The sequence below is a fragment of the Cydia strobilella genome, chromosome 4 (genome assembly GCF_947568885.1).
Source record: "Cydia strobilella chromosome 4, ilCydStro3.1, whole genome shotgun sequence".
In the NCBI taxonomy this organism is placed as follows: Eukaryota; Metazoa; Arthropoda; class Insecta; order Lepidoptera; family Tortricidae; genus Cydia; species Cydia strobilella.
In genome coordinates, this window is record NC_086044.1 from 11127409 (window position 1) to 11141552 (window position 14144).

At 38.5% G+C, this 14144-nt stretch overlaps 1 long non-coding RNA gene across 1 annotated transcript; it reads left to right on the forward strand.

Moving 5' to 3' along the window:
- The first annotated feature begins 2311 nt into the window (after positions 1 to 2311).
- LOC134741156 (uncharacterized) lies at positions 2312 to 9505 on the forward strand. The gene is made up of 6 exons (XR_010127855.1): positions 2312 to 2450; positions 2589 to 2795; positions 3486 to 3620; positions 5155 to 5244; positions 7871 to 7951; positions 9379 to 9505. It is a non-coding gene; the product is annotated as an uncharacterized LOC134741156 (long non-coding RNA).
- Positions 9506 to 14144: the final 4639 nt, after the last annotated feature.

Below are 14144 nucleotides of genomic sequence, written 5' to 3' on the forward strand. Positions count from 1 at the left end.
ATACGATACCTTTTACCAAGCTTTTATTTTTGCCCGACTTCTATGCTTTAGTCATTATTCTGAGGTGCTGCCCACAGAACTAGGATGACAAAGAACAACTGTCAGGCTTTAAAAGTGCGACCAAAAATGAAATGCAAGTGTGTGCGTAAATTGCCTATGTGAGATCAAAACTAGTGATGTCAAGTTACAACATATTAATAATCTATCGGTGTTTGACTGCTTTATCGACTACTCTTTCAATGTTTCTTATTAAAATAAAATGAATGAATTGAATCCTAAACGAAGCGAAGAATTCTATAATAGAACCCCGAGAGTAACGAGGGATTCTAAAGTAGAATCCTGAGCGTAGTGAGGGATTCAAGTGTGTTACGCCCAAGATGGAAATAATTGACGTCAAGTTGTGCCAACCTTAATAATTGCTCGGAGCAATGCTGAGCCGAACAGAGCCGAGTTTTCCCGAAGCAAGGAGTTGCGCACCCCTGATTTCGCGCCTTTTTCTACTGATAAGTTGGATTGGGTGTGTATACGCTGTGTGCAAGTATACGCTGTCTTGTGTTTCCTTGTGTTGGCGGCAAAGTCGTGGAAAAGTGGCTAAAATGTAAGTAAGTACCTACTGTGTTGGAAAATGAAGTTTAAATTTACCGCTAAACATGTGCCTTCAATAAAGGTGTTATAACAATCGTTATTACTTTAACTCGGTTATAAAGGCTAATATCTTAATGATGTGAAAAAATAGTTAAATAAATATTGTACCTATTATACCGACAAGTTATCGATACAGTCATATGAACATTTTGTCAAGCCCTAGCGTATAGTAACAGTTTAAGTTTTTACACAAAATATTCCAAATTATTGACTAATATGATAAAATATTAGCACACAACTGAAGAAAAACTTATAATTAATTGTATAAACCGGCTTTTTACACTTTTTATGCTGTTAATTTGACAAAATATCGTTAAGAAAACTTCGCTCGGAATATCATAATTACCTGTGAAATTAATGTTTGCCTGGGTTATTTCGCCCTGTGATACTACAATCCGGCACACTACACGACACCATCTTCACTACATTACTTTATTGTACGTTTACTTCCTGATTTCTTTTTATTTTCAAGATTAAAAAATACGGCAATGCGCTCCCGGTCGAGTTGGGCCGCCTGTCACTCAAAAATGGTTACGTTTTCTCATTTGTAGTCTGACTCTTTCGCACTCATGGGATGTTCATATACGTGATGGCTTCCCTTTCCCACACTTCAGCTGTATTTATGCGTAAGCATAAATTTTAGGTCTGTGGTGCTGCCAGTGATTTTTGAACAGACATAACGTCAAACCACATGACATTTGACGGCAGTATTTTTCTCTCAATTGAATTAACCAGTGTAGTGGTTTGGAGGTGGTTAGTGAATTAGTGCTGCCAGTGATTTTTGAACACGGAGCATGTGGGTTGCATATCTTAAGCTCGCTCCAGACTACGCGGCTTCGCGCACGAGTGTGGAGAGCCCTTAAAGTAGTCTAGAGTGGGCTTAAAGCATAGACCTAGCATTACATAGACCAGCTATACGCGTGCGCCCGTAAGGGATAGACATAGATGACGTCATAAACGTGGGGATACCGTATTGGTAAAAATTACCCCAATATTTGATATCACGTTGGGGCGATTACCCTGGAGGCAAAGTTAGCTTGTTTGACGGTATTAAAAAATTGTTAAATAAAATGTCAATGGGCCGTTCTTTTTAGGCGTATAAACAATGAAATACCTCCTATAATTCGCGAAGGTGGTACAAAACTAAACATGTTTAGTAAATAAAACGTAAAATAAAATGTATTATGGGTTTTAATTTAAAGAAATCACAAATCGCAATCATACCAATTAATGTACACCACATTTAATCTTCACAACATTTGTTTATTTATTTTTTGGAATTAGAAGTACGAAAAAACTTCGAGGTCAAAATTACCCATAAAATTATGATATTTTCATCTGGTATCCCTAACATGATTGTTATGCAGCTAAATTAAGAAGAAGTTTAAAAATGGCTGACCTTAGACCAGGGGGGGGACAGTCCCTTAGAGAGCCATTTATTCGAAAAAATAGCGTCATCTTTATTACTTAACTCGGAACTGGTTTTTTTATGTGGCATCCCCGCACCCATGTTGGCAACACTGTATCTGTTATTGACTTAAAAGTAAAACAATTTTGTTTCGTGCTCCTCTTTTTATATTTCAGCCATTTAAAATATTTTATTTCTATTACATTTGGGAAATGGCTACTAATAATGGATGCTGATAACTTGATAAGCAATAATATGTCAATGTAATAAAGGTGTCAACATAGTGTCAACATTTTTTGCAAATTGAATGTGGGATAACACAATTGCTTATCAGCGTCCTTATGCTTGACTAAGTTTACAATGCCGCATTGTTGTGCATTTGGATGTTCGAAGAAAGGTAAATTATTTTGTCTAGAATTACTACTACTAGACATTTTCTGTTGTTGAAATGTTAATATACTGCGATTCGAGATGTTAAAATGGTCACGCAGATGTTACACCATTTGAATTTATTTAAAAAAATAACTTATTTCAGGTGCGGTGCTGCACGTTTTTCCAAATCCAAACAAACACCCTGATCGATTTAAAGTTTGGGTTCAGCTTATTGGGGGCAAGTTGGGCACCCCATCAGATTATGAATTTTATAAAAAAAAGAGGATTTGCGATCTTCATTTTACCGAAGAACATAGGAATCGCTTTAAGCGATTAAATGCTATAGCAGTACCGACCCTATGTCTACTTGGTAAGTTTCTATTATGTATAACGTAAAAACACAATAATAACATTTTATAACCGCCACAGTATGCCTGACTGACTGTTTTCAAGCCTAAATCACTATACTGATTGTGCTAAAGTTGTACCAAAAAATAGCAGTTAAATTTAATAAATCTAATAATAATAAATAAATAATATAGGACATTATTAAGCGAGGTTTAGACTAGCAAGAACTTGCATTCAATTTACGTTACATTGCTGCCTACTAAGGTAAACTTCATTCAAAATGTTTATCAGATACCGCAATGTATTGAAAATTGCATGCAAGTTCTTGCTAGTCTAAACCTCACTTTACACAAATAATCCAAGTCCCGCAGTAAGCTCTATAAGGCTTGCGTTGTGGGCACTAGACGACGATATATATAACATATAAACTTTTATATAAATACTTAAATACATATAAAACACCCATGACTCAGCAACAAATGTCCGAGCTCATCACACGAAAGAATGCCGTTACCTACCGGTTTAGAACCCGGGACGGGACCATCGGCTTCATAGGCAGGGTCACTACCTACTAGGCCAGACAGGTCGTCAAAAGTGAATGCGAATGACATTAAAATTTGGAACTGAACTTATGCAACAATTTTGCATATTATATGCCTTGTGTAAAGTCAGCAATGCCATTGCAGGGGGGGGGGGTCACTTTTTTCTGCAGATGACTCTACCAGCGCGAGCTACGCGCTACGAGCATAGCCGACAACATGAGAATCCACCACAACATCCACCTTTCAAGATGTTGCTCCTGTAACTGACATTCAGCCCACCTTTCATTCTGCTGCTTCCGCGCCAGGTAATTCACGATCCTTCCGCCATAGGTATCCTTTTTTTAGGGTTCCGTACCCAAAGGGTATTACTAAGACTCCGCTGTCCGTCTGTCCGTCCGTCTGTCTGTCCGTCTGTCTGTCTGTCACCAGGCTGTATCTCATGAACCGTGATAGCTAGACAGTTGAAATTTTCACAGATGATGTATTTCTGTTGCCGCTATAACAACAAATACTAAAAACAGAATAATATAAATATTTAAATGGGGCTCCCATACAACAAACGTGATTTTTTTGCTGTTTTTTTCCGTAATGGTATGGAACCCTTCGTGCGCGAGTCCGACTCGCACTTGGCCGGTTTTATTTACGTCAACTTAGAAGTTTGATTTTGTCTCAGCTTCAAGGGACTGTAGACCTGAGTTATACTTAGGTATATAGTTTTGATTTCTACTCTATACCTCCACGACTTCTCGAGATAAAAGATCTTTAGCGACGTGACAGCGGACGTACAGAGTCGCACCCTAAAAGGCACAATATTTATCAAATTAGCCCCCAAATATGTGGGTAGTGACTGTTTATGTCATTGCGATTATCTATATAAATAAGTTTTTGCGAAAAAAATAGTTTGGTATGTACAACTTTTTATTGCTGACTGTAGGTAGGTACTTTTCTTTCCACGTGCCGTGCGAATATACTCTTCGAGACATTGCTAACAATCCGAAACACAATTAGTTTGCGTTGGTTTATCACAGAGTTCTCAAGACCAAGTCCTGTCTCCGTCATCAGATCAGCTCCACGTCATCATAATATTGGATTGTCATCCGATTTACATGTGTATGCAAAATTTCAGCTCAATCGGAAGTCGAGTACAGTTCAAAATGTTTTTATTTAATAGTAGTAGTGTTTGGTAGTAGTGTTTTTATGTAATAGTAGTGGGTCAAATTTGCTTTAACATCCAAGATTTGACCCACGCTAACTAACATTCAGTTCATACCTACCTCCTAACAGTCAAGTTAAATAAAAGCTTGTAAAAAGTGCAAAACGAATGTATCTAATTATCAAAGCTGCTCAAAAATGTCATGAGAATCGATTGAGAAATGACAAACGGCGTACATACGAAAGCATATTTACCTACCTAAGCTGAAAAGGAGATGTTTCGCTTGCTTTCGCTCACTCAGTCATCACTTCACCAGTGTCTGGGCTTATTATTATAATTATTAATTATAGCAATATATACTGTTAACGGTACTTTCGAATCGTAATTTCGATTTACTCGGGATTTGGTACCTGCGTCCCAAACCTACCTACGTACCTATTTTTCCACCCGATAAATATACTTTTTTTTTTTTAATACGTCGGTGGCAAACAAGCATGCGGCCCGCCTGATTGTAAGCAGTCACCGTAGCCTATGGATGCCTGCAACTCCAGAGGTGTTACTGTTATAGTTATACGTGCACGTTGCCGACCCTAAAACTACGCACCCTCGTTGAACTCTAAATAAATGATATAAATATATTTAACATAAATTTTGTATGTAAACATATGTTTAATACGCTTTTTCAGGCACATCATGCGCCCAACATAAGTACTTCTCTTGGGATTCACAATCAACCTACCTTTCATTTCGCTACTTCTGCCCCAGGGTGGCCCCAGGTAAATAACAATCCTTGCACTCACATACTAACTGTGCGTCACGTAATTACGTACATGTGTGTGTGTGTGTGTGTGTGTGTTTTTATTTATTTAATCGACAGATGTCCAACACCTAGCACTACCTAGCTCGCGCTATACGCTCAAATTTGATATAATAATACATAATGTATTAATACGAAATGATACAAATAGGTAAAGCATGGCTTGGCCCAACTTATTTTTAGGACTACTAAGACTCCTCTGTCCGTCTGTTCGTCTGTCTGTCACCAGGCTATATCTCATGAACCGTGAGTGCTTAGACATTAGAAATTTTCACAAATGATATATTTCTGTTGCCGCTTTATCATCAAATACTAAAAACAGAATAAAATAAATATTTAAGTGGGGCTCCTATTCAACAAATGCGATTTTTTTGCCGTTTTTTTGCGTAATTGTACGGAACCCTTCGTGCGCGAGCCCGACTTGCACTTGGCCAGTTTTTTTATGTATGTTCGCCGATAACTCCGACACCCGTGATCCGATTTGACTGATTTGAGTAATTATTTTTTAGTTTGAAAAGAGGTCCTCAATTGTTAGGATTACGTACCCAAAGGGTAAAAACGGGACCCTATTACTAAGACTCTGTCTGCTGTCTATCTGTCTGTCTGTCTATCTGTCTGTCTGTCTGTCCGTCTGTCACCAGGCTGTATCTCACGAACCGTGATAGCTAGACAGTTGAAATTTTCACAGATGATGTATTTCTGTTGCCGCTATAATAACAAATACTCCGCCGTGATTCGCGCATGAGTGTGGAGGGCCCACTCGAAACAGAATAAAATAAATATTTAAGTGGGGCTCCCATACAACAAACGTGATTTTTTTGCGTAATGGTACGGAACTCTTCGTGCGCGAGCCCGACTCGCACTTGGCCGATTTTTAAAGGTACATTACATGTATAGTGAGTTGGGTGTTTTCTTAAGGAACTGAACATTTTCTCTCGAAAACCATCAATTTGATGAAGTGAATCTGATGATGATTTTTTGATAATAATGTTATTTTATAATATGCAGTATGTTCAGCGATTACTCCGACACCTTCCTGTGCACTGTGGTTCGATTTGAACAATTTTTTTTTTAATTTGAAAGACGTTACCTCCATAGTGGTCGCATAATATATTTTTTGGATCTGATGATAGTAATGTTGGAATACATATATGTTATCCATGAGGAATTGAGGGAACTCCTTGATTTTTAGGGTTCCGTACCAAAAGGGTAATAACGGGACCCTATTACTAAGACTCCGCTGTCCGTCTGTCTGTCACCAGGCTGTATCTCATCAACCGTGATAGCTAGACAGTTGAAATTTTCACAGATGATAGATGATGTTCGCTATAACAACCAATACTAAAAAGTACGGAACCCTCGGTGGGCGAGTCCGACTTGCACTTGTCCAGTTTTTTTAAGGCACGTATATGGTGATTTCGGTTTCTTATAAAGTAACTCAAGCATTTAATCCGGAAAACTACTAATGTTAGGGGGTGGACCTGGTGATGTAGACCACGGACTATATAGTGGAACTTTTCTATTATTGGGTATATTATGATTGAGTGTATTATGATTTACAATGTAGGTAGTACTGGAAATGACTAAAGAGACTAAGAGGTGAGGGGTAGGTGTGAGAAGTGAAGACTGAAGACGGTAGAGGGTGGTGTTTTGAGGTTGGGGCTTGACGATTCATGATCCGAGAGGCTAGGCAGTTGAGAGGTGGCTTATAAACGTGAAAATATTTCTGTCTGACTCTTTTTTTTTTAGTTTTAAGTTTTGACATTTTAACTAAATTTGACTGTGCATAATATATCTTAATTTCAATTTTATAGTTTTAAATTTTTTATCTTTTTAATAATCAATTAATTTTATTATTACCCATCAATTAATTGTCAAGATCTTTTATATTTTATCATTCAATTATCAAATGCTTAGTCAATTTAATTTTAATGGATCTATCTTTTATACTTAATCTTATTTATTTTTATTTGTATTGCAAATGTTTTGTATGTTTTAATTATGGATCAATGTTATCTGGATTAAATGATTAAATAAAAAAATTTTTTTTTTTTTTTTATCATTTTCACGGCTAAACAACTGAACCGATTCAACTGATTTAGGTGAAATTCTGCATGAAGCTAAAAAGTTTAAGCCCTGCAGGTAGTCTTGATTTGTTTTATATTTTTAATTTATCTGGTAGAGGGACGGCAATATAATTTAGTCTCAATCCTACGCTTGCGTGCTATGGGACAGTTAAAAATAATATACGCAGGCAATACATAAACGCATTGGATTTATACTGACGTACTGTGTTAGTTACTAGGTACCTACAGAAAGCAGGTTCATTGCATGATTATGATTTATAATTGTTATATATTTGCTGTGACTTATTTTTCAAGAGTGTTTTTAATAAAAAGACACTTCAAAATCGCTTACCTTCTTTCTAAATTTTCTAATGTAAAAAATACGAAGTAGGTACATATAGTTTAGAATTATGAATGACACCTCTAAGTCTACTGAAGAGTTTGACCCTTTATGTCATAAGTCGTAGCATTACGTTGGAGTTTTCTTTTTTATAAATATAAGCTTTATAATACTTTCAGGCACCAGGCACTGCCAGCGCCCAACATTTGCTCCTAGAATTGACTATCAGCACATCTTTCATTCTGCTGCTTCTATGCCAGGTATTTGATGGTTTCTATTATGTCAAGTGAAGTGATATAGGATTGAAGAGCATGAGTAGTAGTAGTCAACTACATACCGAGGAAGCTTTTATTTTGTAGTTTCGCCATGTCCGTCTACATGCCTGTCTGTATGTCTGTCCGTCCGTAGCTTTGTTACATGATCGAAAGGCATCCGATTCGCACATCGCTCCGGTATTTTAGCGATAAAACGCTATGCGCGTATTATAGCGACATTCCGCTTGCACGTCGGAATCGGACGCAGTGTGCCATTTGCCTTAGTACTAGAAAGCTGCAATTTGATATGGATATATAAAAAACAATGATGCCGACAAATGGTAGAATAAAGACTAGAAATAGTTATTTGTATCGTACCGTACCGTACCGTAGTATGAAGTTCATGGCCTGCACTAAATTAAAAAGCTACATTGTTTCACTCCCTGGAGTGAGGAAAGTCGCACTTTCCTCACTCCAGGGAGTGACGAAAGTAGGCTTGTTCGAGCTGCTGAGGTGAAAAAATATTTTACAGTACATATGGTGCTACTTTCTCGCACTAGTGCGTAAAGAGCACTTTTCGTCCATATGTCGAAAGTTTAAAGGGCCATATGTACTGTAAAACATTGTACGATACACGTGCGAAAAGGTAATTCGCAACTCGTGTCGATTTAAAACACTCCCTGCGGTCGTGTTTTAATTTATCGCCACTCGTTTCGAATTTTCTCTTTTCCGCACTTGTATCGTAAATAACTATTTTAGCGTACCTCCCCCACACGTATTTTTTTCGCTTCAACCCTATGTTAACCTGTACAACATCCAACGTGTTATTGGACTTATTGGATAGGTCTTCTCTTGGACAGAATGGTAACTACGGAGCCCTACACTGAGCATGGCTCAACCTGCTCTTGACCGGTTTTTATTACAAGCTTTTATTTTTCTAGCAATATTTGTATGTACGTATATATTGTACGCATGTTCGGGTCAAATCTTACAAGCCTAGACCAACTTCTCATTATTAGGTTGAGCTAAAAGTTCACTTACTTATTATGTAAGTCGGGTGACAATACAGTACATATTATGGTTCCATCGAGCTTATCTGATGATGGACATAGGAAGTGGCCATAAGAACTCTGCGATAAAACAACACAACCTAATTGAGTCTCGGTGAGTTTCGTAAATCGCCAGTGTGATATAGGGCTCTTAGCGATAAAAAGCTGTATTTTCTTTTCTGTATTTTGATTCTGGATCAAAAAGGGAATCAATTACCATTAATTTATTTTTTTATTAAAATACATGTGAGAAACATGAATACTAAATATTTTTCTAAGGTCTCGATAGTTATGAAATAGTGGTGAAATTGTTAGGTCTCCTATTTTCGGAAGTACTTACCTAAACAAAAATTATGTAGATTTATTTGTATTGTTTTCTTCTAGTTACGCCCGCTATACAACAGTCTGAGGTGCCTACCATCATCAACAACATATGTACTGCAGATTCTTCTGTATTTGCAGAACATAATTATAGTGTGATGAGTCGTTCGAAAAGAAAGACATTAGATGAAGGTAAATATTTATAACGTCACCAATTATTATAACAAGATATATAATAACACTAGAGACCTGTTGCGGCGTCAAAACGCCGCTAGAGTATGGTTCTAAAAGTTAGGTTGCCTGTCCACTGAAGCGGAGCGATAAGCGGGGAAAATCCAGCAATAGAATTTCATTAAAATTTCAGAGCGGAGATTTTATGCCATTCAGTCGGTGGATTTTTTCCTCGCTTATCGCTCCGCCACCTCGCTCCGCTTCTGTGGACAGGCAGCCTAAAACTGAACGCTTAATGAAATCAGGAAATGTGACGCCTTCAGATGAATCACTGGCTGTCACTATCTATTTGATGCTGACTATACCCACAGAATATGAAATCTTACACATAATTATTTCTTATAAAATGGCGACACGTTTGTATAATTTTAGCGTATTATATTTCGGTCGCGTAGCACCTACCAGCATGTTTTGTGATCGTTAGTTTTGATGCAAAAAAGACATAATTATTGTCTATCTTTTTGCATCTTTCTAAACTAAAAATCATGATACGCGACCGCGATATGATACGGTAAATCAAGGTTTCGTGGATAGGATGCCTGCTTGTCATTTGGCCCTCAAGCCTAAAATTTCATAGGGCTAGAGTATAATTTATATTTAATTCTCTTTTTCCTATTATTCATGAGACTGAAGTTTACAAACATTCCGTGACATTCCATGACATTCCGTGTCTGGGCTATACCGCGAAAATCGAAGTTCAAATTGCGGGCATCTTTCTCTGTCACTCTAATTACGCCTTCATTGGAGTAAAAGAGAAAGATCCCCGCAATTTGCGAATTTCGGTTTTCGCGGTAGACCCTCTGACCTAATAATAGACATAGTATATTATATACACGTAGTTATAGACATGAAACCGAGCGACCAGGGTATGGATGGTGATGGGATAGAAAGGAGAAGCAGAATTGTTGCAAAAGTGACCTCTTTCAGCTTTAAATAATAGTTCCTAATCTCTCCGGTGGCGCTAGTTAGGTTCTGGGACATGTGTATAACATGAAGGCAACAAATAACCCGACCAAATTACGTAGGTTGTTTTTAGTAGTATTTCGGTGTATGGTGGCGCCGCCTAATTACTGTTTTTTGATGGACACTTTTCGTACATAGAGATTTGGCTCCTTTATATAGTCTCCATGGACCAGGGGTAAGAGAAAGACATATTCATGTATTGACAGTTTCATGTATGGCAGCATAATCCTTTTTAGGGTTCCGTACCCAAAGGGTAAAAACGGGACCCTATTACTAAGACTCCGCTGTCCGTCTGTCTGTCACCAGGCTGTACCTCACGAACCGTGATAGCTAGACAGTTGAAATTTTCGCAGATGATGTATTTATCTTGCCGCTACAACAACAAATACTAAAAAGTACGGAACCCTCGGTGGGCGAGTCCGACTCGCACTTGGCCGGTTTTTTCTCTTTCACTCTTATAAATTTCGGTATTTCGCCATCGCCTCCATTTCATTCGGCATTTTTTCATAGTCGGGTTATGCCATCATAGCAAACCCGACCATGAAAAAATGCCCGGTCGGTGATAAAAATAAAGCATGGCACTATTTTCTCTTTCCTCATATAGGAATCGCAATAAGACTATCTTTCTCTATCAAAGAGTGTCAGGCCCTTGAACCTAATTTAGTTATTTTTTTAATTAATTTTTATGAAAATCTGTACAACGACTGGACCGCGACCTTGGTACCGTCAAAATATCTCTTTCTCGCTCTCGGCGTACGGTCCGGTCATTGTGCGATGCACCTATAAGTAAGAGCGAGAAAGAGATATTGCTTTCTCGCTCTTACTTACCCATAAGTAAGTCACACAATGACCTTGGTGCGGTGCGGTAATGTGTTAGCCGCTTTATAGCCGTATTTAATAGACTATCGTAAAAGCCGTTAGGGACTACCACACCTCACCGCGACCTTGGTGCGATGCGGCACACGTATCGATAGTGTGCAAGGTGGTCACCGTACGTACGTTAAGGACGCAGCTTTAAGTTAGAGCGAGAAAGGAATATTATATCCGTATTTAACAGACTATCGTAAAAGCCGTTAGAGACTACCACACCTCACCGCGGCCTTGGTGCGGTGCGGCGCACGTATCGATAGTGTGCAAGCTTGTCACTGTACATACGTCAAGGACGCAGCTATAAGTTAGAGCGAGTAAGAGATTTTGACCGCACCAATACGGCTTTTCGAGATATTCTCTTTCTCGCTCTCATTTATGGGTGTGGCGCACCAAGATCGCGGTGCGGTGCGGTAGTCTGTTACGGATTGACATACGATCGCACATACGCCGCACCGCACCAAGGGCGCGGACCGATGCGGAAAATGGGGTTGGCCGGTCGACATAATTAGCAGAGCTTGCCCTGTCAATCCCTACAATTGAGTCAAATTTTTGTTTTTTTAATTCCCTGGATGCCAGCCCTTTAAGCCAAATCTCATAGAAAAAGGGGCAAGCTATGATGGCGCCATCTCTGCAAACCTTTGACAGTTGCCAACCCCATTGGCTGACCGTTTACCTTAAAGATCCGACATCATTTAACATCCTCATAAGAACAAACCTCGCCATACGTGCTTTTTGAAGTAAATATAGATGCTTTTCCCCACCGTTTTGTATGGTTTATGGTGGGCTGGTGGGCTACAAATTCTGTCCCTCACGGGCGCACGCGGTAAGCCACTTCTATAGGATCCTACCTTCTATGTGCCAAAGCAACAATAAAATAATTTTTAAGAAAAAAAAAACGACTTCAATGGGGGATGCCGCTGAAAGCATTCTTAGATTCCAGACAATGAAATGAAAAAGACAGCATCTTTTGCCTAATTATGTAGAAAAGGAGGTAAACCGACCCACTTTTCTAGTAGCATTTCGTTTTTGTAAGGGTCGCAGTTCTAACCTAACCTAACCTACTTTTCTGGTAGCATTTCGTTTCTGTACGGGTCACAGCTCTAATCTAACATAACCTACTTTTCTGATAGCAGTTCTGTTCTGTGAGAATCGCAATTCAAAAGCTACCCACCCACCTAACCCACTTTTCTAGTAGCATTTCCGGGTCCGGGTCTGGGTCCGGATCCGAGTCAGGGTCCGTGTCCGGCTGTCCGGGTCCAGGTTTGGGTCAGTTCGGTCCGGGTCCGGGTCCGAGTTGGGGTCCATGTTCAGACCCGGGTCCGGGTCCGAGTCCGGGTCCAAGTTTGGGTTTGAGTCCATAAGGAAGAGAACAAATCGCCAAACGTGAACTATGTGTCATTGAAGAGTTCCATTCTGATCATCATCAGCAGTTCCACTTCATCAAATGTCACTTTTTTAATTGTAAATGCTGGATTTGTTGATGAAAATACAAAAATCACTATATGTATGCCTTTCACATTTGAGGAGTTCCCTCGATTCCTCATGGATCCCATCATCAGAACTGCTTTTTGACAAAAACGGGACCAATCTGTATGTATATACTTACAATCAAAAAAAGAATTTTCAAAATCGGTCCAGAAATGACGGAGTTATGGAGTAACAAACATAAAAAAAAACATACAACCGAATTGAGAACCTCCTCCTTTGAAATCTTGAAGTCGGTTAATAAACATGTGTCATCTTGATGAGTACGATGTGGATGACACATGTCTGACATGTTGTCAAACACAATAATAAAATTTTATGGTGCTTTAATATAATTTTTAGTGTGGTGTATGCATGTTACAGTCTCAAAACAAATATTTGAATGGATTGGATACCTTACATACCTTACATATATAGGTTTGAGTTCAATTCAATCTCAAATCAGAACAAAGGTCACGTGGTACATTTTTTCAAATTAACTATTTAGTACTTTTTCGGGAAAAAATCAAAAAACTAAGAGCTTATTGCAAATCTGTAGCATGAGACGAATCAAATGACATATAATTTATTAAAATCGGACCATAACTGTAGATCTGATGGGATGAACAAAAATCGGCCTCGCGTAATATATATATAGATTTAGTTACATTTAGTTTTGACATTTAGTTATATTTTGTTTTACAAAAAGGTGTGGATTAGTATTCCTGGTGTGTGATTATAATGCCACCACCTCTGCATTATGCGCTGCTGCGCCAAATTCCTTTTCGGCATAACCTCTTTTACATAAAAACTCGAAGGTACTACTACTAGGACTACTGGCCAACGAGACAGGACAATATTGAATAGCAATTGTAGCCCGCTAAAGTTGATATACTTATATTATCGCTCCGGCCGCATACCGCAAGAATATTGAACAACCGCTCAAGAAGATTAAGTTTTGGAATGATAGACGAGGATACAGTTTTACAATGGGGGGTTTATATAGCCTACTAGCGATTTTCGTCTGTAGCCTTACTTAGGGAATGCTTAACCCTGTATGCTAGTTGCGTGTGAGCGTGTGCTCCCGTTAGTGGCATTGTTTCTGCCCGTATGTGTTCCACATCAGTAGTTGACGTCGGACTTTGACTATCATTTCTGACTTTTGTCTTTTGCAATGGATCTCATCCCATCCTAAAAACAAACCTGATCGATTGATACCATAAATAAAAATTTGACATCTTAGCCTATTGTAGAAATAAAAATACAGTTGATGATAAAAAGTTGTATTAACAATAAATTTG